The sequence below is a fragment of the Alosa sapidissima genome, chromosome 18, assembly GCF_018492685.1.
Source record: "Alosa sapidissima isolate fAloSap1 chromosome 18, fAloSap1.pri, whole genome shotgun sequence".
In the NCBI taxonomy this organism is placed as follows: Eukaryota; Metazoa; Chordata; class Actinopteri; order Clupeiformes; family Clupeidae; genus Alosa; species Alosa sapidissima.
The window spans coordinates 1,526,901-1,546,747 of NC_055974.1; the positions used below are offsets into that span (position 1 = coordinate 1,526,901).

Consider the following 19,847-nt stretch of genomic DNA (forward strand, 5'->3'; position numbering starts at 1 on the left):
GTTATGTATATTATTAGAGTCTCGTGACGCTGGCTATGGCGTGTAGCCTAGGTCATATTTCGTAAAATTGATTTTTATTTCTCTGGCTGTTGCAATTGATATCAATGATTAGTATGAATGCCCTCAGTACACAGCACACCAAACAGAAAGCAAACAGTTACAAACAGCCAGGTACTCTGCTTCATAAGAGATCGTGCGTGCCAGCCAGCACCCACGCACGCACGCACGCACGCACGCACGGCCTCGCGATCGTGATGAGCACCGGACACCGGACAGCTGTTTTTATTTCTCTGGCTGTTGCAATTGATGTCAATGATTATTAATATGAATGCACTCAGTAAACAGCACACCAAACAGAAAGCAAACTGTTACAAACAGGCACTTGGCTTCATGAGAGATCGCACGCACGCACGGACTTGCGATCGCGATGACCACCGGACAGCGTAGTGTAAAAAGAATGGGTGACGGCACCTTGCCGGATTCGAACCGGCGATGCTACTGGTACACTCATTCAAGTAGCAACGTCTTCTCAACAGAGCTACTGAAGCGCTTCTCAACGCAGTGCTCAGTGTTATGTATATTATTAGAGTCTCGTGACGCTGGCTATGGCGTGTAGCCTAGGTCATATTTCGTAAAATTGATTTTTATTTCTCTGGCTGTTGCAATTGATATCAATGATTAGTATGAATGCCCTCAGTAAACAGCACACCAAACAGAAAGCAAACAGTTACAAACAGCCAGGTACTCTGCTTCATAAGAGATCGTGCGTGCCAGCCAGCACCCACGCACGCACGCCACGCACGCACGCACGGCCTCGCGATCGTGATGAGCACCGGACACCGGACAGCTGTTTTTAATTCTCTGGCTGTTGCAATTGATGTCAATGATTATTAATATGAATGCACTCAGTAAACAGCACACCAAACAGAAAGCAAACAGTTACAAACAGGCACTTGGCTTCATGAGAGATCGCACGCACGCACGGACTTGCGATCCGATGACCACCGGACAGCGTAGCGTAAAATTAATGGCTGACAGCAGCTGTCACGGCTCCTTGCCGGAATCGAACCGGGGACGCTACTTGCACACTCATTCAAGTAGCCACGTCTTCTCAATAGAGCTACTGAAGTGCTTCTCAACGCAGTGCTCGGTGTTATATACATTATTTGAGTCTCGTGACGCTGGCTATGGCGTGTAGCCTAGGTCATATTTCGTAAAATTGATTTTTATTTCTCTGGCTGTTGCAATTGATATCAATGATTAGTATGAATGCCCTCAGTACACAGCACACCAAACAGAAAGCAAACAGTTACAAACAGCCAGGTACTCTGCTTCATAAGAGATCGTGCGTGCCAGCCAGCACCCACGCACGCACGCACGCACGCACGCACGGCCTCGCGATCGTGATGAGCACCGGACACCGGACAGCTGTTTTTATTTCTCTGGCTGTTGCAATTGATGTCAATGATTATTAATATGAATGCACTCAGTAAACAGCACACCAAACAGAAAGCAAACACTTACAAACAGGCACTTGGCTTCATGAGAGATCGCAGTCACGCACGGACTTGCAATCGCGATGACCACCGGACAGCGTAGTGTAAAAAGAATGGGTGACAGGGGCGGTGACGGCACCTTGCCGGATTCGAACTGGCGATGCTACTGGTACACTCATTCAAGTAGCAACGTCTTCTCAACAGAGCTACTGAAGCGCTTCTCGACGCAGTGCTCAGTGTTATGTATATTATTAGAGTCTCGTGACGCTGGCTATGGCGTGTAGCCTAGGTCATATTTCGTAAAATTGATTTTTATTTCTCTGGCTGTTGCAATTGATATCAATGATTAGTATGAATGCCCTCAGTACACAGCACACCAAACAGAAAGCAAACAGTTACAAACAGCCAGGTACTCTGCTTCATAAGAGATCGTGCGTGCCAGCCAGCACCCCACGCACGCACGCACGCACGCACGCACGGCCTCGCGATCGTGATGAGCACCGGACACCGGACAGCTGTTTTTATTTCTCTGGCTGTTGCAATTGATGTCAATGATTATTAATATGAATGCACTCAGTAAACAGCACACCAAACAGAAAGCAAACTGTTACAAACAGGCACTTGGCTTCATGAGAGATCGCACGCACGCACGGACTTGCGATCGCGATGACCACCGGACAGCGTAGTGTAAAAAGAATGGGTGACAGGGGCGGTGACGGCACCTTGCCGGATTCGAACCGGCGATGCTACTGGTACACTCATTCAAGTAGCAACGTCTTCTCAACAGAGCTACTGAAGCGCTTCTCAACGCAGTGCTCAGTGTTATGTACATTATTAGAGTCTCGTGACGCTGGCTATGGCGTGTAGCCTAGGTCATATTTCGTAAAATTGATTTTTATTTCTCTGGCTGTTGCAATTGATATCAATGATTAGTATGAATGCCCTCAGTAAACAGCACACCAACAGAAAGCAAACAGTTACAAACAGCCAGGCACTCTGCTTTATAAGAGATCGTGCGTGCCAGCCAGCACCCACGCACGCACGCACGCACGCACGGCCTCGCGATCGTGATGAGCACCGGACACCGGACAGCTGTTTTTATTTCTCTGGCTGTTGCAATTGATGTCAATGATTATTAATATGAATGCACTCAGTAAACAGCACACCAAACAGAAAGCAAACACTTACAAACAGGCACTTGGCTTCATGAGAGATCGCAGTCACGCACGGACTTGCAATCGCGATGACCACCGGACAGCGTAGTGTAAAAAGAATGGGTGACAGGGGCGGTGACGGCACCTTGCCGGATTCGAACTGGCGATGCTACTGGTACACTCATTCAAGTAGCAACGTCTTCTCAACAGAGCTACTGAAGCGCTTCTCGACGCAGTGCTCAGTGTTATGTATATTATTAGAGTCTCGTGACGCTGGCTATGGCGTGTAGCCTAGGTCATATTTCGTAAAATTGATTTTTATTTCTCTGGCTGTTGCAATTGATATCAATGATTAGTATGAATGCCCTCAGTAAACAGCACACCAAACAGAAAGCAAACAGTTACAAACAGCCAGGCACTCTGCTTTATAAGAGATCGTGCGTGCCAGCCAGCACCCACGCACGCACGCACGCACGCACGGCCTCGCGATCGTGATGAGCACCGGACACCGGACAGCTGTTTTTATTTATCTGGCTGTTGCAATTGATGTCAATGATTATTAATATGAATGCACTCAGTAAACAGCACACCAAACAGAAAGAAAATAGTTACAAACAGGCACTTGGCTTCATGAGAGATCGCACGCACGCACGGACTTGCGATCCGATGACCACCGGACAGCGTAGCGTAAAATTAATGGCTGACAGCGGCGGTCCCGGCTCCTTGCCGGATTCGAACCGGGGACGCTACTTGCACACTCATTCAAGTAGCCAGGTCTTCTCAACAGAGCTACAGAAGCGCTTCTCAACGCAGTGCTCGGTGTTATATACATTATTTGAGTCTCGTGATGCTGGCTATGGCGTGTAGCCTAGGTCATATTTCGTAAAATTGATTTTTATTTCTCTGGCTGTTGCAATTGATATCAATGATTAGTATGAATGCCCTCAGTAAACAGCACACCAAACAGAAAGCAAACAGTTACAAACAGCCAGGTACTCTGCTTCATAAGAGATCGTGCGTGCCAGCCAGCACCCACGCACGCACGCACGCACGCACGCACGGCCTCGCGATCGTGATGAGCACCGGACACCGGACAGCTGTTTTTATTTCTCTGGCTGTTGCAATTGATGTCAATGATTATTAATATGAATGCACTCAGTAAACAGCACACCAAACAGAAAGCAAACTGTTACAAACAGGCACTTGGCTTCATGAGAGATCGCACGCACGCACGGACTTGCGATCGCGATGACCACCGGACAGCGTAGTGTAAAAAGAATGGGTGACGGCACCTTGCCGGATTCGAACCGGCGATGCTACTGGTACACTCATTCAAGTAGCAACGTCTTCTCAACAGAGCTACTGAAGCGCTTCTCAACGCAGTGCTCAGTGTTATGTATATTATTAGAGTCTCGTGACGCTGGCTATGGCGTGTAGCCTAGGTCATATTTCGTAAAATTGATTTTTATTTCTCTGGCTGTTGCAATTGATATCAATGATTAGTATGAATGCCCTCAGTAAACAGCACACCAATACAGAAAGCAAACAGTTACAAACAGCCAGGTACTCTGCTTCATAAGAGATCGTGCGTGCCAGCCAGCACCCACGCACGCACGCACGCACGCACGCACGGCCTCGCGATCGTGATGAGCACCGGACACCGGACAGCTGTTTTTAATTCTCTGGCTGTTGCAATTGATGTCAATGATTATTAATATGAATGCACTCAGTAAACAGCACACCAAACAGAAAGCAAACAGTTACAAACAGGCACTTGGCTTCATGAGAGATCGCACGCACGCACGGACTTGCGATCCGATGACCACCGGACAGCGTAGCGTAAAATTAATGGCTGACAGCAGCTGTCACGGCTCCTTGCCGGAATCGAACCGGGGACGCTACTTGCACACTCATTCAAGTAGCCACGTCTTCTCAATAGAGCTACTGAAGTGCTTCTCAACGCAGTGCTCGGTGTTATATACATTATTTGAGTCTCGTGACGCTGGCTATGGCGTGTAGCCTAGGTCATATTTCGTAAAATTGATTTTTATTTCTCTGGCTGTTGCAATTGATATCAATGATTAGTATGAATGCCCTCAGTACACAGCACACCAAACAGAAAGCAAACAGTTACAAACAGCCAGGTACTCTGCTTCATAAGAGATCGTGCGTGCCAGCCAGCACCCACGCACGCACGCACGCACGCACGCACGGCCTCGCGATCGTGATGAGCACCGGACACCGGACAGCTGTTTTTATTTCTCTGGCTGTTGCAATTGATGTCAATGATTATTAATATGAATGCACTCAGTAAACAGCACACCAAACAGAAAGCAAACACTTACAAACAGGCACTTGGCTTCATGAGAGATCGCAGTCACGCACGGACTTGCAATCGCGATGACCACCGGACAGCGTAGTGTAAAAAGAATGGGTGACAGGGGCGGTGACGGCACCTTGCCGGATTCGAACTGGCGATGCTACTGGTACACTCATTCAAGTAGCAACGTCTTCTCAACAGAGCTACTGAAGCGCTTCTCGACGCAGTGCTCAGTGTTATGTATATTATTAGAGTCTCGTGACGCTGGCTATGGCGTGTAGCCTAGGTCATATTTCGTAAAATTGATTTTTATTTCTCTGGCTGTTGCAATTGATATCAATGATTAGTATGAATGCCCTCAGTACACAGCACACCAAACAGAAAGCAAACAGTTACAAACAGCCAGGTACTCTGCTTCATAAGAGATCGTGCGTGCCAGCCAGCACCCACGCACGCACGCACGCACGCACGCACGGCCTCGCGATCGTGATGAGCACCGGACACCGGACAGCTGTTTTTATTTCTCTGGCTGTTGCAATTGATGTCAATGATTATTAATATGAATGCACTCAGTAAACAGCACACCAAACAGAAAGCAAACTGTTACAAACAGGCACTTGGCTTCATGAGAGATCGCACGCACGCACGGACTTGCGATCGCGATGACCACCGGACAGCGTAGTGTAAAAAGAATGGGTGACAGGGGCGGTGACGGCACCTTGCCGGATTCGAACCGGCGATGCTACTGGTACACTCATTCAAGTAGCAACGTCTTCTCAACAGAGCTACTGAAGCGCTTCTCAACGCAGTGCTCAGTGTTATGTACATTATTAGAGTCTCGTGACGCTGGCTATGGCGTGTAGCCTAGGTCATATTTCGTAAAATTGATTTTTATTTCTCTGGCTGTTGCAATTGATATCAATGATTAGTATGAATGCCCTCAGTAAACAGCACACCAAACAGAAAGCAAACAGTTACAAACAGCCAGGCACTCTGCTTTATAAGAGATCGTGCGTGCCAGCCAGCACCCACGCACGCACGCACGCACGCACGGCCTCGCGATCGTGATGAGCACCGGACACCGGACAGCTGTTTTTATTTATCTGGCTGTTGCAATTGATGTCAATGATTATTAATATGAATGCACTCAGTAAACAGCACACCAAACAGAAAGAAAATAGTTACAAACAGGCACTTGGCTTCATGAGAGATCGCACGCACGCACGGACTTGCGATCCGATGACCACCGGACAGCGTAGCGTAAAATTAATGGCTGACAGCGGCGGTCCCGGCTCCTTGCCGGATTCGAACCGGGGACGCTACTTGCACACTCATTCAAGTAGCCAGGTCTTCTCAACAGAGCTACAGAAGCGCTTCTCAACGCAGTGCTCGGTGTTATATACATTATTTGAGTCTCGTGATGCTGGCTATGGCGTGTAGCCTAGGTCATATTTCGTAAAATTGATTTTTATTTCTCTGGCTGTTGCAATTGATATCAATGATTAGTATGAATGCCCTCAGTAAACAGCACACCAAACAGAAAGCAAACAGTTACAAACAGCCAGGTACTCTGCTTCATAAGAGATCGTGCGTGCCAGCCAGCACCCACGCACGCACGCACGCACGCACGCACGGCCTCGCGATCGTGATGAGCACCGGACACCGGACAGCTGTTTTTATTTCTCTGGCTGTTGCAATTGATGTCAATGATTATTAATATGAATGCACTCAGTAAACAGCACACCAAACAGAAAGCAAACTGTTACAAACAGGCACTTGGCTTCATGAGAGATCGCACGCACGCACGGACTTGCGATCGCGATGACCACCGGACAGCGTAGTGTAAAAAGAATGGGTGACGGCACCTTGCCGGATTCGAACCGGCGATGCTACTGGTACACTCATTCAAGTAGCAACGTCTTCTCAACAGAGCTACTGAAGCGCTTCTCAACGCAGTGCTCAGTGTTATGTATATTATTAGAGTCTCGTGACGCTGGCTATGGCGTGTAGCCTAGGTCATATTTCGTAAAATTGATTTTTATTTCTCTGGCTGTTGCAATTGATATCAATGATTAGTATGAATGCCCTCAGTAAACAGCACACCAAACAGAAAGCAAACAGTTACAAACAGCCAGGTACTCTGCTTCATAAGAGATCGTGCGTGCCAGCCAGCACCCACGCACGCACGCACGCACGCACGCACGGCCTCGCGATCGTGATGAGCACCGGACACCGGACAGCTGTTTTTAATTCTCTGGCTGTTGCAATTGATGTCAATGATTATTAATATGAATGCACTCAGTAAACAGCACACCAAACAGAAAGCAAACAGTTACAAACAGGCACTTGGCTTCATGAGAGATCGCACGCACGCACGGACTTGCGATCCGATGACCACCGGACAGCGTAGCGTAAAATTAATGGCTGACAGCAGCTGTCACGGCTCCTTGCCGGAATCGAACCGGGGACGCTACTTGCACACTCATTCAAGTAGCCACGTCTTCTCAATAGAGCTACTGAAGTGCTTCTCAACGCAGTGCTCGGTGTTATATACATTATTTGAGTCTCGTGACGCTGGCTATGGCGTGTAGCCTAGGTCATATTTCGTAAAATTGATTTTTATTTCTCTGGCTGTTGCAATTGATATCAATGATTAGTATGAATGCCCTCAGTACACAGCACACCAAACAGAAAGCAAACAGTTACAAACAGCCAGGTACTCTGCTTCATAAGAGATCGTGCGTGCCAGCCAGCACCCACGCACGCACGCACGCACGCACGCACGGCCTCGCGATCGTGATGAGCACCGGACACCGGACAGCTGTTTTTATTTCTCTGGCTGTTGCAATTGATGTCAATGATTATTAATATGAATGCACTCAGTAAACAGCACACCAAACAGAAAGCAAACACTTACAAACAGGCACTTGGCTTCATGAGAGATCGCAGTCACGCACGGACTTGCAATCGCGATGACCACCGGACAGCGTAGTGTAAAAAGAATGGGTGACAGGGGCGGTGACGGCACCTTGCCGGATTCGAACTGGCGATGCTACTGGTACACTCATTCAAGTAGCAACGTCTTCTCAACAGAGCTACTGAAGCGCTTCTCGACGCAGTGCTCAGTGTTATGTATATTATTAGAGTCTCGTGACGCTGGCTATGGCGTGTAGCCTAGGTCATATTTCGTAAAATTGATTTTTATTTCTCTGGCTGTTGCAATTGATATCAATGATTAGTATGAATGCCCTCAGTACACAGCACACCAAACAGAAAGCAAACAGTTACAAACAGCCAGGTACTCTGCTTCATAAGAGATCGTGCGTGCCAGCCAGCACCCACGCACGCACGCACGCACGCACGCACGGCCTCGCGATCGTGATGAGCACCGGACACCGGACAGCTGTTTTTATTTCTCTGGCTGTTGCAATTGATGTCAATGATTATTAATATGAATGCACTCAGTAAACAGCACACCAAACAGAAAGCAAACTGTTACAAACAGGCACTTGGCTTCATGAGAGATCGCACGCACGCACGGACTTGCGATCGCGATGACCACCGGACAGCGTAGTGTAAAAAGAATGGGTGACAGGGGCGGTGACGGCACCTTGCCGGATTCGAACCGGCGATGCTACTGGTACACTCATTCAAGTAGCAACGTCTTCTCAACAGAGCTACTGAAGCGCTTCTCAACGCAGTGCTCAGTGTTATGTACATTATTAGAGTCTCGTGACGCTGGCTATGGCGTGTAGCCTAGGTCATATTTCGTAAAATTGATTTTTATTTCTCTGGCTGTTGCAATTGATATCAATGATTAGTATGAATGCCCTCAGTAAACAGCACACCAAACAGAAAGCAAACAGTTACAAACAGCCAGGCACTCTGCTTTATAAGAGATCGTGCGTGCCAGCCAGCACCCACGCACGCACGCACGCACGCACGGCCTCGCGATCGTGATGAGCACCGGACACCGGACAGCTGTTTTTATTTCTCTGGCTGTTGCAATTGATGTCAATGATTATTAATATGAATGCACTCAGTAAACAGCACACCAAACAGAAAGCAAACACTTACAAACAGGCACTTGGCTTCATGAGAGATCGCAGTCACGCACGGACTTGCAATCGCGATGACCACCGGACAGCGTAGTGTAAAAAGAATGGGTGACAGGGGCGGTGACGGCACCTTGCCGGATTCGAACTGGCGATGCTACTGGTACACTCATTCAAGTAGCAACGTCTTCTCAACAGAGCTACTGAAGCGCTTCTCGACGCAGTGCTCAGTGTTATGTATATTATTAGAGTCTCGTGACGCTGGCTATGGCGTGTAGCCTAGGTCATATTTCGTAAAATTGATTTTTATTTCTCTGGCTGTTGCAATTGATATCAATGATTAGTATGAATGCCCTCAGTAAACAGCACACCAAACAGAAAGCAAACAGTTACAAACAGCCAGGCACTCTGCTTTATAAGAGATCGTGCGTGCCAGCCAGCACCCACGCACGCACGCACGCACGCACGGCCTCGCGATCGTGATGAGCACCGGACACCGGACAGCTGTTTTTATTTATCTGGCTGTTGCAATTGATGTCAATGATTATTAATATGAATGCACTCAGTAAACAGCACACCAAACAGAAAGAAAATAGTTACAAACAGGCACTTGGCTTCATGAGAGATCGCACGCACGCACGGACTTGCGATCCGATGACCACCGGACAGCGTAGCGTAAAATTAATGGCTGACAGCGGCGGTCACGGCTCCTTGCCGGATTCGAACCGGGGACGCTACTTGCACACTCATTCAAGTAGCCAGGTCTTCTCAACAGAGCTACAGAAGCGCTTCTCAACGCAGTGCTCGGTGTTATATACATTATTTGAGTCTCGTGATGCTGGCTATGGCGTGTAGCCTAGGTCATATTTCGTAAAATTGATTTTTATTTCTCTGGCTGTTGCAATTGATATCAATGATTAGTATGAATGCCCTCAGTAAACAGCACACCAAACAGAAAGCAAACAGTTACAAACAGCCAGGTACTCTGCTTCATAAGAGATCGTGCGTGCCAGCCAGCACCCACGCACGCACGCACGCACGCACGCACGGCCTCGCGATCGTGATGAGCACCGGACACCGGACAGCTGTTTTTATTTCTCTGGCTGTTGCAATTGATGTCAATGATTATTAATATGAATGCACTCAGTAAACAGCACACCAAACAGAAAGCAAACTGTTACAAACAGGCACTTGGCTTCATGAGAGATCGCACGCACGCACGGACTTGCGATCGCGATGACCACCGGACAGCGTAGTGTAAAAAGAATGGGTGACGGCACCTTGCCGGATTCGAACCGGCGATGCTACTGGTACACTCATTCAAGTAGCAACGTCTTCTCAACAGAGCTACTGAAGCGCTTCTCAACGCAGTGCTCAGTGTTATGTATATTATTAGAGTCTCGTGACGCTGGCTATGGCGTGTAGCCTAGGTCATATTTCGTAAAATTGATTTTTATTTCTCTGGCTGTTGCAATTGATATCAATGATTAGTATGAATGCCCTCAGTAAACAGCACACCAAACAGAAAGCAAACAGTTACAAACAGCCAGGTACTCTGCTTCATAAGAGATCGTGCGTGCCAGCCAGCACCCACGCACGCACGCACGCACGCACGCACGGCCTCGCGATCGTGATGAGCACCGGACACCGGACAGCTGTTTTTAATTCTCTGGCTGTTGCAATTGATGTCAATGATTATTAATATGAATGCACTCAGTAAACAGCACACCAAACAGAAAGCAAACAGTTACAAACAGGCACTTGGCTTCATGAGAGATCGCACGCACGCACGGACTTGCGATCCGATGACCACCGGACAGCGTAGCGTAAAATTAATGGCTGACAGCAGCTGTCACGGCTCCTTGCCGGAATCGAACCGGGGACGCTACTTGCACACTCATTCAAGTAGCCACGTCTTCTCAATAGAGCTACTGAAGTGCTTCTCAACGCAGTGCTCGGTGTTATATACATTATTTGAGTCTCGTGACGCTGGCTATGGCGTGTAGCCTAGGTCATATTTCGTAAAATTGATTTTTATTTCTCTGGCTGTTGCAATTGATATCAATGATTAGTATGAATGCCCTCAGTACACAGCACACCAAACAGAAAGCAAACAGTTACAAACAGCCAGGTACTCTGCTTCATAAGAGATCGTGCGTGCCAGCCAGCACCCACGCACGCACGCACGCACGCACGCACGGCCTCGCGATCGTGATGAGCACCGGACACCGGACAGCTGTTTTTATTTCTCTGGCTGTTGCAATTGATGTCAATGATTATTAATATGAATGCACTCAGTAAACAGCACACCAAACAGAAAGCAAACACTTACAAACAGGCACTTGGCTTCATGAGAGATCGCAGTCACGCACGGACTTGCAATCGCGATGACCACCGGACAGCGTAGTGTAAAAAGAATGGGTGACAGGGGCGGTGACGGCACCTTGCCGGATTCGAACTGGCGATGCTACTGGTACACTCATTCAAGTAGCAACGTCTTCTCAACAGAGCTACTGAAGCGCTTCTCGACGCAGTGCTCAGTGTTATGTATATTATTAGAGTCTCGTGACGCTGGCTATGGCGTGTAGCCTAGGTCATATTTCGTAAAATTGATTTTTATTTCTCTGGCTGTTGCAATTGATATCAATGATTAGTATGAATGCCCTCAGTACACAGCACACCAAACAGAAAGCAAACAGTTACAAACAGCCAGGTACTCTGCTTCATAAGAGATCGTGCGTGCCAGCCAGCACCCACGCACGCACGCACGCACGCACGCACGGCCTCGCGATCGTGATGAGCACCGGACACCGGACAGCTGTTTTTATTTCTCTGGCTGTTGCAATTGATGTCAATGATTATTAATATGAATGCACTCAGTAAACAGCACACCAAACAGAAAGCAAACTGTTACAAACAGGCACTTGGCTTCATGAGAGATCGCACGCACGCACGGACTTGCGATCGCGATGACCACCGGACAGCGTAGTGTAAAAAGAATGGGTGACGGCACCTTGCCGGATTCGAACCGGCGATGCTACTGGTACACTCATTCAAGTAGCAACGTCTTCTCAACAGAGCTACTGAAGCGCTTCTCAACGCAGTGCTCAGTGTTATGTATATTATTAGAGTCTCGTGACGCTGGCTATGGCGTGTAGCCTAGGTCATATTTCGTAAAATTGATTTTTATTTCTCTGGCTGTTGCAATTGATATCAATGATTAGTATGAATGCCCTCAGTAAACAGCACACCAAACAGAAAGCAAACAGTTACAAACAGCCAGGTACTCTGCTTCATAAGAGATCGTGCGTGCCAGCCAGCACCCACGCACGCACGCACGCACGCACGCACGGCCTCGCGATCGTGATGAGCACCGGACACCGGACAGCTGTTTTTAATTCTCTGGCTGTTGCAATTGATGTCAATGATTATTAATATGAATGCACTCAGTAAACAGCACACCAAACAGAAAGCAAACAGTTACAAACAGGCACTTGGCTTCATGAGAGATCGCACGCACGCACGGACTTGCGATCCGATGACCACCGGACAGCGTAGCGTAAAATTAATGGCTGACAGCAGCTGTCACGGCTCCTTGCCGGAATCGAACCGGGGACGCTACTTGCACACTCATTCAAGTAGCCACGTCTTCTCAATAGAGCTACTGAAGTGCTTCTCAACGCAGTGCTCGGTGTTATATACATTATTTGAGTCTCGTGACGCTGGCTATGGCGTGTAGCCTAGGTCATATTTCGTAAAATTGATTTTTATTTCTCTGGCTGTTGCAATTGATATCAATGATTAGTATGAATGCCCTCAGTACACAGCACACCAAACAGAAAGCAAACAGTTACAAACAGCCAGGTACTCTGCTTCATAAGAGATCGTGCGTGCCAGCCAGCACCCACGCACGCACGCACGCACGCACGCACGGCCTCGCGATCGTGATGAGCACCGGACACCGGACAGCTGTTTTTATTTCTCTGGCTGTTGCAATTGATGTCAATGATTATTAATATGAATGCACTCAGTAAACAGCACACCAAACAGAAAGCAAACACTTACAAACAGGCACTTGGCTTCATGAGAGATCGCAGTCACGCACGGACTTGCAATCGCGATGACCACCGGACAGCGTAGTGTAAAAAGAATGGGTGACAGGGGCGGTGACGGCACCTTGCCGGATTCGAACTGGCGATGCTACTGGTACACTCATTCAAGTAGCAACGTCTTCTCAACAGAGCTACTGAAGCGCTTCTCGACGCAGTGCTCAGTGTTATGTATATTATTAGAGTCTCGTGACGCTGGCTATGGCGTGTAGCCTAGGTCATATTTCGTAAAATTGATTTTTATTTCTCTGGCTGTTGCAATTGATATCAATGATTAGTATGAATGCCCTCAGTACACAGCACACCAAACAGAAAGCAAACAGTTACAAACAGCCAGGTACTCTGCTTCATAAGAGATCGTGCGTGCCAGCCAGCACCCACGCACGCACGCACGCACGCACGCACGGCCTCGCGATCGTGATGAGCACCGGACACCGGACAGCTGTTTTTATTTCTCTGGCTGTTGCAATTGATGTCAATGATTATTAATATGAATGCACTCAGTAAACAGCACACCAAACAGAAAGCAAACTGTTACAAACAGGCACTTGGCTTCATGAGAGATCGCACGCACGCACGGACTTGCGATCGCGATGACCACCGGACAGCGTAGTGTAAAAAGAATGGGTGACAGGGGCGGTGACGGCACCTTGCCGGATTCGAACCGGCGATGCTACTGGTACACTCATTCAAGTAGCAACGTCTTCTCAACAGAGCTACTGAAGCGCTTCTCAACGCAGTGCTCAGTGTTATGTACATTATTAGAGTCTCGTGACGCTGGCTATGGCGTGTAGCCTAGGTCATATTTCGTAAAATTGATTTTTATTTCTCTGGCTGTTGCAATTGATATCAATGATTAGTATGAATGCCCTCAGTAAACAGCACACCAAACAGAAAGCAAACAGTTACAAACAGCCAGGCACTCTGCTTTATAAGAGATCGTGCGTGCCAGCCAGCACCCACGCACGCACGCACGCACGCACGGCCTCGCGATCGTGATGAGCACCGGACACCGGACAGCTGTTTTTATTTCTCTGGCTGTTGCAATTGATGTCAATGATTATTAATATGAATGCACTCAGTAAACAGCACACCAAACAGAAAGCAAACACTTACAAACAGGCACTTGGCTTCATGAGAGATCGCAGTCACGCACGGACTTGCAATCGCGATGACCACCGGACAGCGTAGTGTAAAAAGAATGGGTGACAGGGGCGGTGACGGCACCTTGCCGGATTCGAACTGGCGATGCTACTGGTACACTCATTCAAGTAGCAACGTCTTCTCAACAGAGCTACTGAAGCGCTTCTCGACGCAGTGCTCAGTGTTATGTATATTATTAGAGTCTCGTGACGCTGGCTATGGCGTGTAGCCTAGGTCATATTTCGTAAAATTGATTTTTATTTCTCTGGCTGTTGCAATTGATATCAATGATTAGTATGAATGCCCTCAGTAAACAGCACACCAAACAGAAAGCAAACAGTTACAAACAGCCAGGCACTCTGCTTTATAAGAGATCGTGCGTGCCAGCCAGCACCCACGCACGCACGCACGCACGCACGGCCTCGCGATCGTGATGAGCACCGGACACCGGACAGCTGTTTTTATTTATCTGGCTGTTGCAATTGATGTCAATGATTATTAATATGAATGCACTCAGTAAACAGCACACCAAACAGAAAGAAAATAGTTACAAACAGGCACTTGGCTTCATGAGAGATCGCACGCACGCACGGACTTGCGATCCGATGACCACCGGACAGCGTAGCGTAAAATTAATGGCTGACAGCGGCGGTCCCGGCTCCTTGCCGGATTCGAACCGGGGACGCTACTTGCACACTCATTCAAGTAGCCAGGTCTTCTCAACAGAGCTACAGAAGCGCTTCTCAACGCAGTGCTCGGTGTTATATACATTATTTGAGTCTCGTGATGCTGGCTATGGCGTGTAGCCTAGGTCATATTTCGTAAAATTGATTTTTATTTCTCTGGCTGTTGCAATTGATATCAATGATTAGTATGAATGCCCTCAGTAAACAGCACACCAAACAGAAAGCAAACAGTTACAAACAGCCAGGTACTCTGCTTCATAAGAGATCGTGCGTGCCAGCCAGCACCCACGCACGCACGCACGCACGCACGCACGGCCTCGCGATCGTGATGAGCACCGGACACCGGACAGCTGTTTTTATTTCTCTGGCTGTTGCAATTGATGTCAATGATTATTAATATGAATGCACTCAGTAAACAGCACACCAAACAGAAAGCAAACTGTTACAAACAGGCACTTGGCTTCATGAGAGATCGCACGCACGCACGGACTTGCGATCGCGATGACCACCGGACAGCGTAGTGTAAAAAGAATGGGTGACGGCACCTTGCCGGATTCGAACCGGCGATGCTACTGGTACACTCATTCAAGTAGCAACGTCTTCTCAACAGAGCTACTGAAGCGCTTCTCAACGCAGTGCTCAGTGTTATGTATATTATTAGAGTCTCGTGACGCTGGCTATGGCGTGTAGCCTAGGTCATATTTCGTAAAATTGATTTTTATTTCTCTGGCTGTTGCAATTGATATCAATGATTAGTATGAATGCCCTCAGTAAACAGCACACCAAACAGAAAGCAAACAGTTACAAACAGCCAGGTACTCTGCTTCATAAGAGATCGTGCGTGCCAGCCAGCACCCACGCACGCACGCACGCACGGCCTCGCGATCGTGATGAGCACCGGACACCGGACAGCTGTTTTTAATTCTCTGGCTGTTGCAATTGATGTCAATGATTATTAATATGAATGCACTCAGTAAACAGCACACCAAACAGAAAGCAAACAGTTACAAACAGGCACTTGGCTTCATGAGAGATCGCACGCACGCACGGACTTGCGATCCGATGACCACCGGACAGCGTAGCGTAAAATTAATGGCTGACAGCAGCTGTCACGGCTCCTTGCCGGAATCGAACCGGGGACGCTACTTGCACACTCATTCAAGTAGCCACGTCTTCTCAATAGAGCTACTGAAGTGCTTCTCAACGCAGTGCTCGGTGTTATATACATTATTTGAGTCTCGTGACGCTGGCTATGGCGTGTAGCCTAGGTCATATTTCGTAAAATTGATTTTTATTTCTCTGGCTGTTGCAATTGATATCAATGATTAGTATGAATGCCCTCAGTACACAGCACACCAAACAGAAAGCAAACAGTTACAAACAGCCAGGTACTCTGCTTCATAAGAGATCGTGCGTGCCAGCCAGCACCCACGCACGCACGCACGCACGCACGCACGGCCTCGCGATCGTGATGAGCACCGGACACCGGACAGCTGTTTTTATTTCTCTGGCTGTTGCAATTGATGTCAATGATTATTAATATGAATGCACTCAGTAAACAGCACACCAAACAGAAAGCAAACACTTACAAACAGGCACTTGGCTTCATGAGAGATCGCAGTCACGCACGGACTTGCAATCGCGATGACCACCGGACAGCGTAGTGTAAAAAGAATGGGTGACAGGGGCGGTGACGGCACCTTGCCGGATTCGAACTGGCGATGCTACTGGTACACTCATTCAAGTAGCAACGTCTTCTCAACAGAGCTACTGAAGCGCTTCTCGACGCAGTGCTCAGTGTTATGTATATTATTAGAGTCTCGTGACGCTGGCTATGGCGTGTAGCCTAGGTCATATTTCGTAAAATTGATTTTTATTTCTCTGGCTGTTGCAATTGATATCAATGATTAGTATGAATGCCCTCAGTACACAGCACACCAAACAGAAAGCAAACAGTTACAAACAGCCAGGTACTCTGCTTCATAAGAGATCGTGCGTGCCAGCCAGCACCCACGCACGCACGCACGCACGCACGCACGGCCTCGCGATCGTGATGAGCACCGGACACCGGACAGCTGTTTTTATTTCTCTGGCTGTTGCAATTGATGTCAATGATTATTAATATGAATGCACTCAGTAAACAGCACACCAAACAGAAAGCAAACTGTTACAAACAGGCACTTGGCTTCATGAGAGATCGCACGCACGCACGGACTTGCGATCGCGATGACCACCGGACAGCGTAGTGTAAAAAGAATGGGTGACAGGGGCGGTGACGGCACCTTGCCGGATTCGAACCGGCGATGCTACTGGTACACTCATTCAAGTAGCAACGTCTTCTCAACAGAGCTACTGAAGCGCTTCTCAACGCAGTGCTCAGTGTTATGTACATTATTAGAGTCTCGTGACGCTGGCTATGGCGTGTAGCCTAGGTCATATTTCGTAAAATTGATTTTTATTTCTCTGGCTGTTGCAATTGATATCAATGATTAGTATGAATGCCCTCAGTAAACAGCACACCAAACAGAAAGCAAACAGTTACAAACAGCCAGGCACTCTGCTTTATAAGAGATCGTGCGTGCCAGCCAGCACCCACGCACGCACGCACGCACGCACGGCCTCGCGATCGTGATGAGCACCGGACACCGGACAGCTGTTTTTATTTATCTGGCTGTTGCAATTGATGTCAATGATTATTAATATGAATGCACTCAGTAAACAGCACACCAAACAGAAAGAAAATAGTTACAAACAGGCACTTGGCTTCATGAGAGATCGCACGCACGCACGGACTTGCGATCCGATGACCACCGGACAGCGTAGCGTAAAATTAATGGCTGACAGCGGCGGTCCCGGCTCCTTGCCGGATTCGAACCGGGGACGCTACTTGCACACTCATTCAAGTAGCCAGGTCTTCTCAACAGAGCTACAGAAGCGCTTCTCAACGCAGTGCTCGGTGTTATATACATTATTTGAGTCTCGTGATGCTGGCTATGGCGTGTAGCCTAGGTCATATTTCGTAAAATTGATTTTTATTTCTCTGGCTGTTGCAATTGATATCAATGATTAGTATGAATGCCCTCAGTAAACAGCACACCAAACAGAAAGCAAACAGTTACAAACAGCCAGGTACTCTGCTTCATAAGAGATCGTGCGTGCCAGCCAGCACCCACGCACGCACGCACGCACGCACGCACGGCCTCGCGATCGTGATGAGCACCGGACACCGGACAGCTGTTTTTATTTCTCTGGCTGTTGCAATTGATGTCAATGATTATTAATATGAATGCACTCAGTAAACAGCACACCAAACAGAAAGCAAACTGTTACAAACAGGCACTTGGCTTCATGAGAGATCGCACGCACGCACGGACTTGCGATCGCGATGACCACCGGACAGCGTAGTGTAAAAAGAATGGGTGACGGCACCTTGCCGGATTCGAACCGGCGATGCTACTGGTACACTCATTCAAGTAGCAACGTCTTCTCAACAGAGCTACTGAAGCGCTTCTCAACGCAGTGCTCAGTGTTATGTATATTATTAGAGTCTCGTGACGCTGGCTATGGCGTGTAGCCTAGGTCATATTTCGTAAAATTGATTTTTATTTCTCTGGCTGTTGCAATTGATATCAATGATTAGTATGAATGCCCTCAGTAAACAGCACACCAAACAGAAAGCAAACAGTTACAAACAGCCAGGTACTCTGCTTCATAAGAGATCGTGCGTGCCAGCCAGCACCCACGCACGCACGCACGCACGCACGCACGGCCTCGCGATCGTGATGAGCACCGGACACCGGACAGCTGTTTTTAATTCTCTGGCTGTTGCAATTGATGTCAATGATTATTAATATGAATGCACTCAGTAAACAGCACACCAAACAGAAAGCAAACAGTTACAAACAGGCACTTGGCTTCATGAGAGATCGCACGCACGCACGGACTTGCGATCCGATGACCACCGGACAGCGTAGCGTAAAATTAATGGCTGACAGCAGCTGTCACGGCTCCTTGCCGGAATCGAACCGGGGACGCTACTTGCACACTCATTCAAGTAGCCACGTCTTCTCAATAGAGCTACTGAAGTGCTTCTCAACGCAGTGCTCGGTGTTATATACATTATTTGAGTCTCGTGACGCTGGCTATGGCGTGTAGCCTAGGTCATATTTCGTAAAATTGATTTTTATTTCTCTGGCTGTTGCAATTGATATCAATGATTAGTATGAATGCCCTCAGTACACAGCACACCAAACAGAAAGCAAACAGTTACAAACAGCCAGGTACTCTGCTTCATAAGAGATCGTGCGTGCCAGCCAGCACCCACGCACGCACGCACGCACGCACGCACGGCCTCGCGATCGTGATGAGCACCGGACACCGGACAGCTGTTTTTATTTCTCTGGCTGTTGCAATTGATGTCAATGATTATTAATATGAATGCACTCAGTAAACAGCACACCAAACAGAAAGCAAACACTTACAAACAGGCACTTGGCTTCATGAGAGATCGCAGTCACGCACGGACTTGCAATCGCGATGACCACCGGACAGCGTAGTGTAAAAAGAATGGGTGACAGGGGCGGTGACGGCACCTTGCCGGATTCGAACTGGCGATGCTACTGGTACACTCATTCAAGTAGCAACGTCTTCTCAACAGAGCTACTGAAGCGCTTCTCGACGCAGTGCTCAGTGTTATGTATATTATTAGAGTCTCGTGACGCTGGCTATGGCGTGTAGCCTAGGTCATATTTCGTAAAATTGATTTTTATTTCTCTGGCTGTTGCAATTGATATCAATGATTAGTATGAATGCCCTCAGTACACAGCACACCAAACAGAAAGCAAACAGTTACAAACAGCCAGGTACTCTGCTTCATAAGAGATC

At 48.0% G+C, this 19,847-nt stretch overlaps 1 protein-coding gene across 1 annotated transcript in view; it reads left to right on the forward strand.

Moving 5' to 3' along the window:
* The window catches only part of LOC121689682 (sodium/bile acid cotransporter 7-like), a 77,547-nt gene that overhangs the window by 8,119 nt on the left and 49,581 nt on the right, over nucleotides 1-19,847 (forward strand).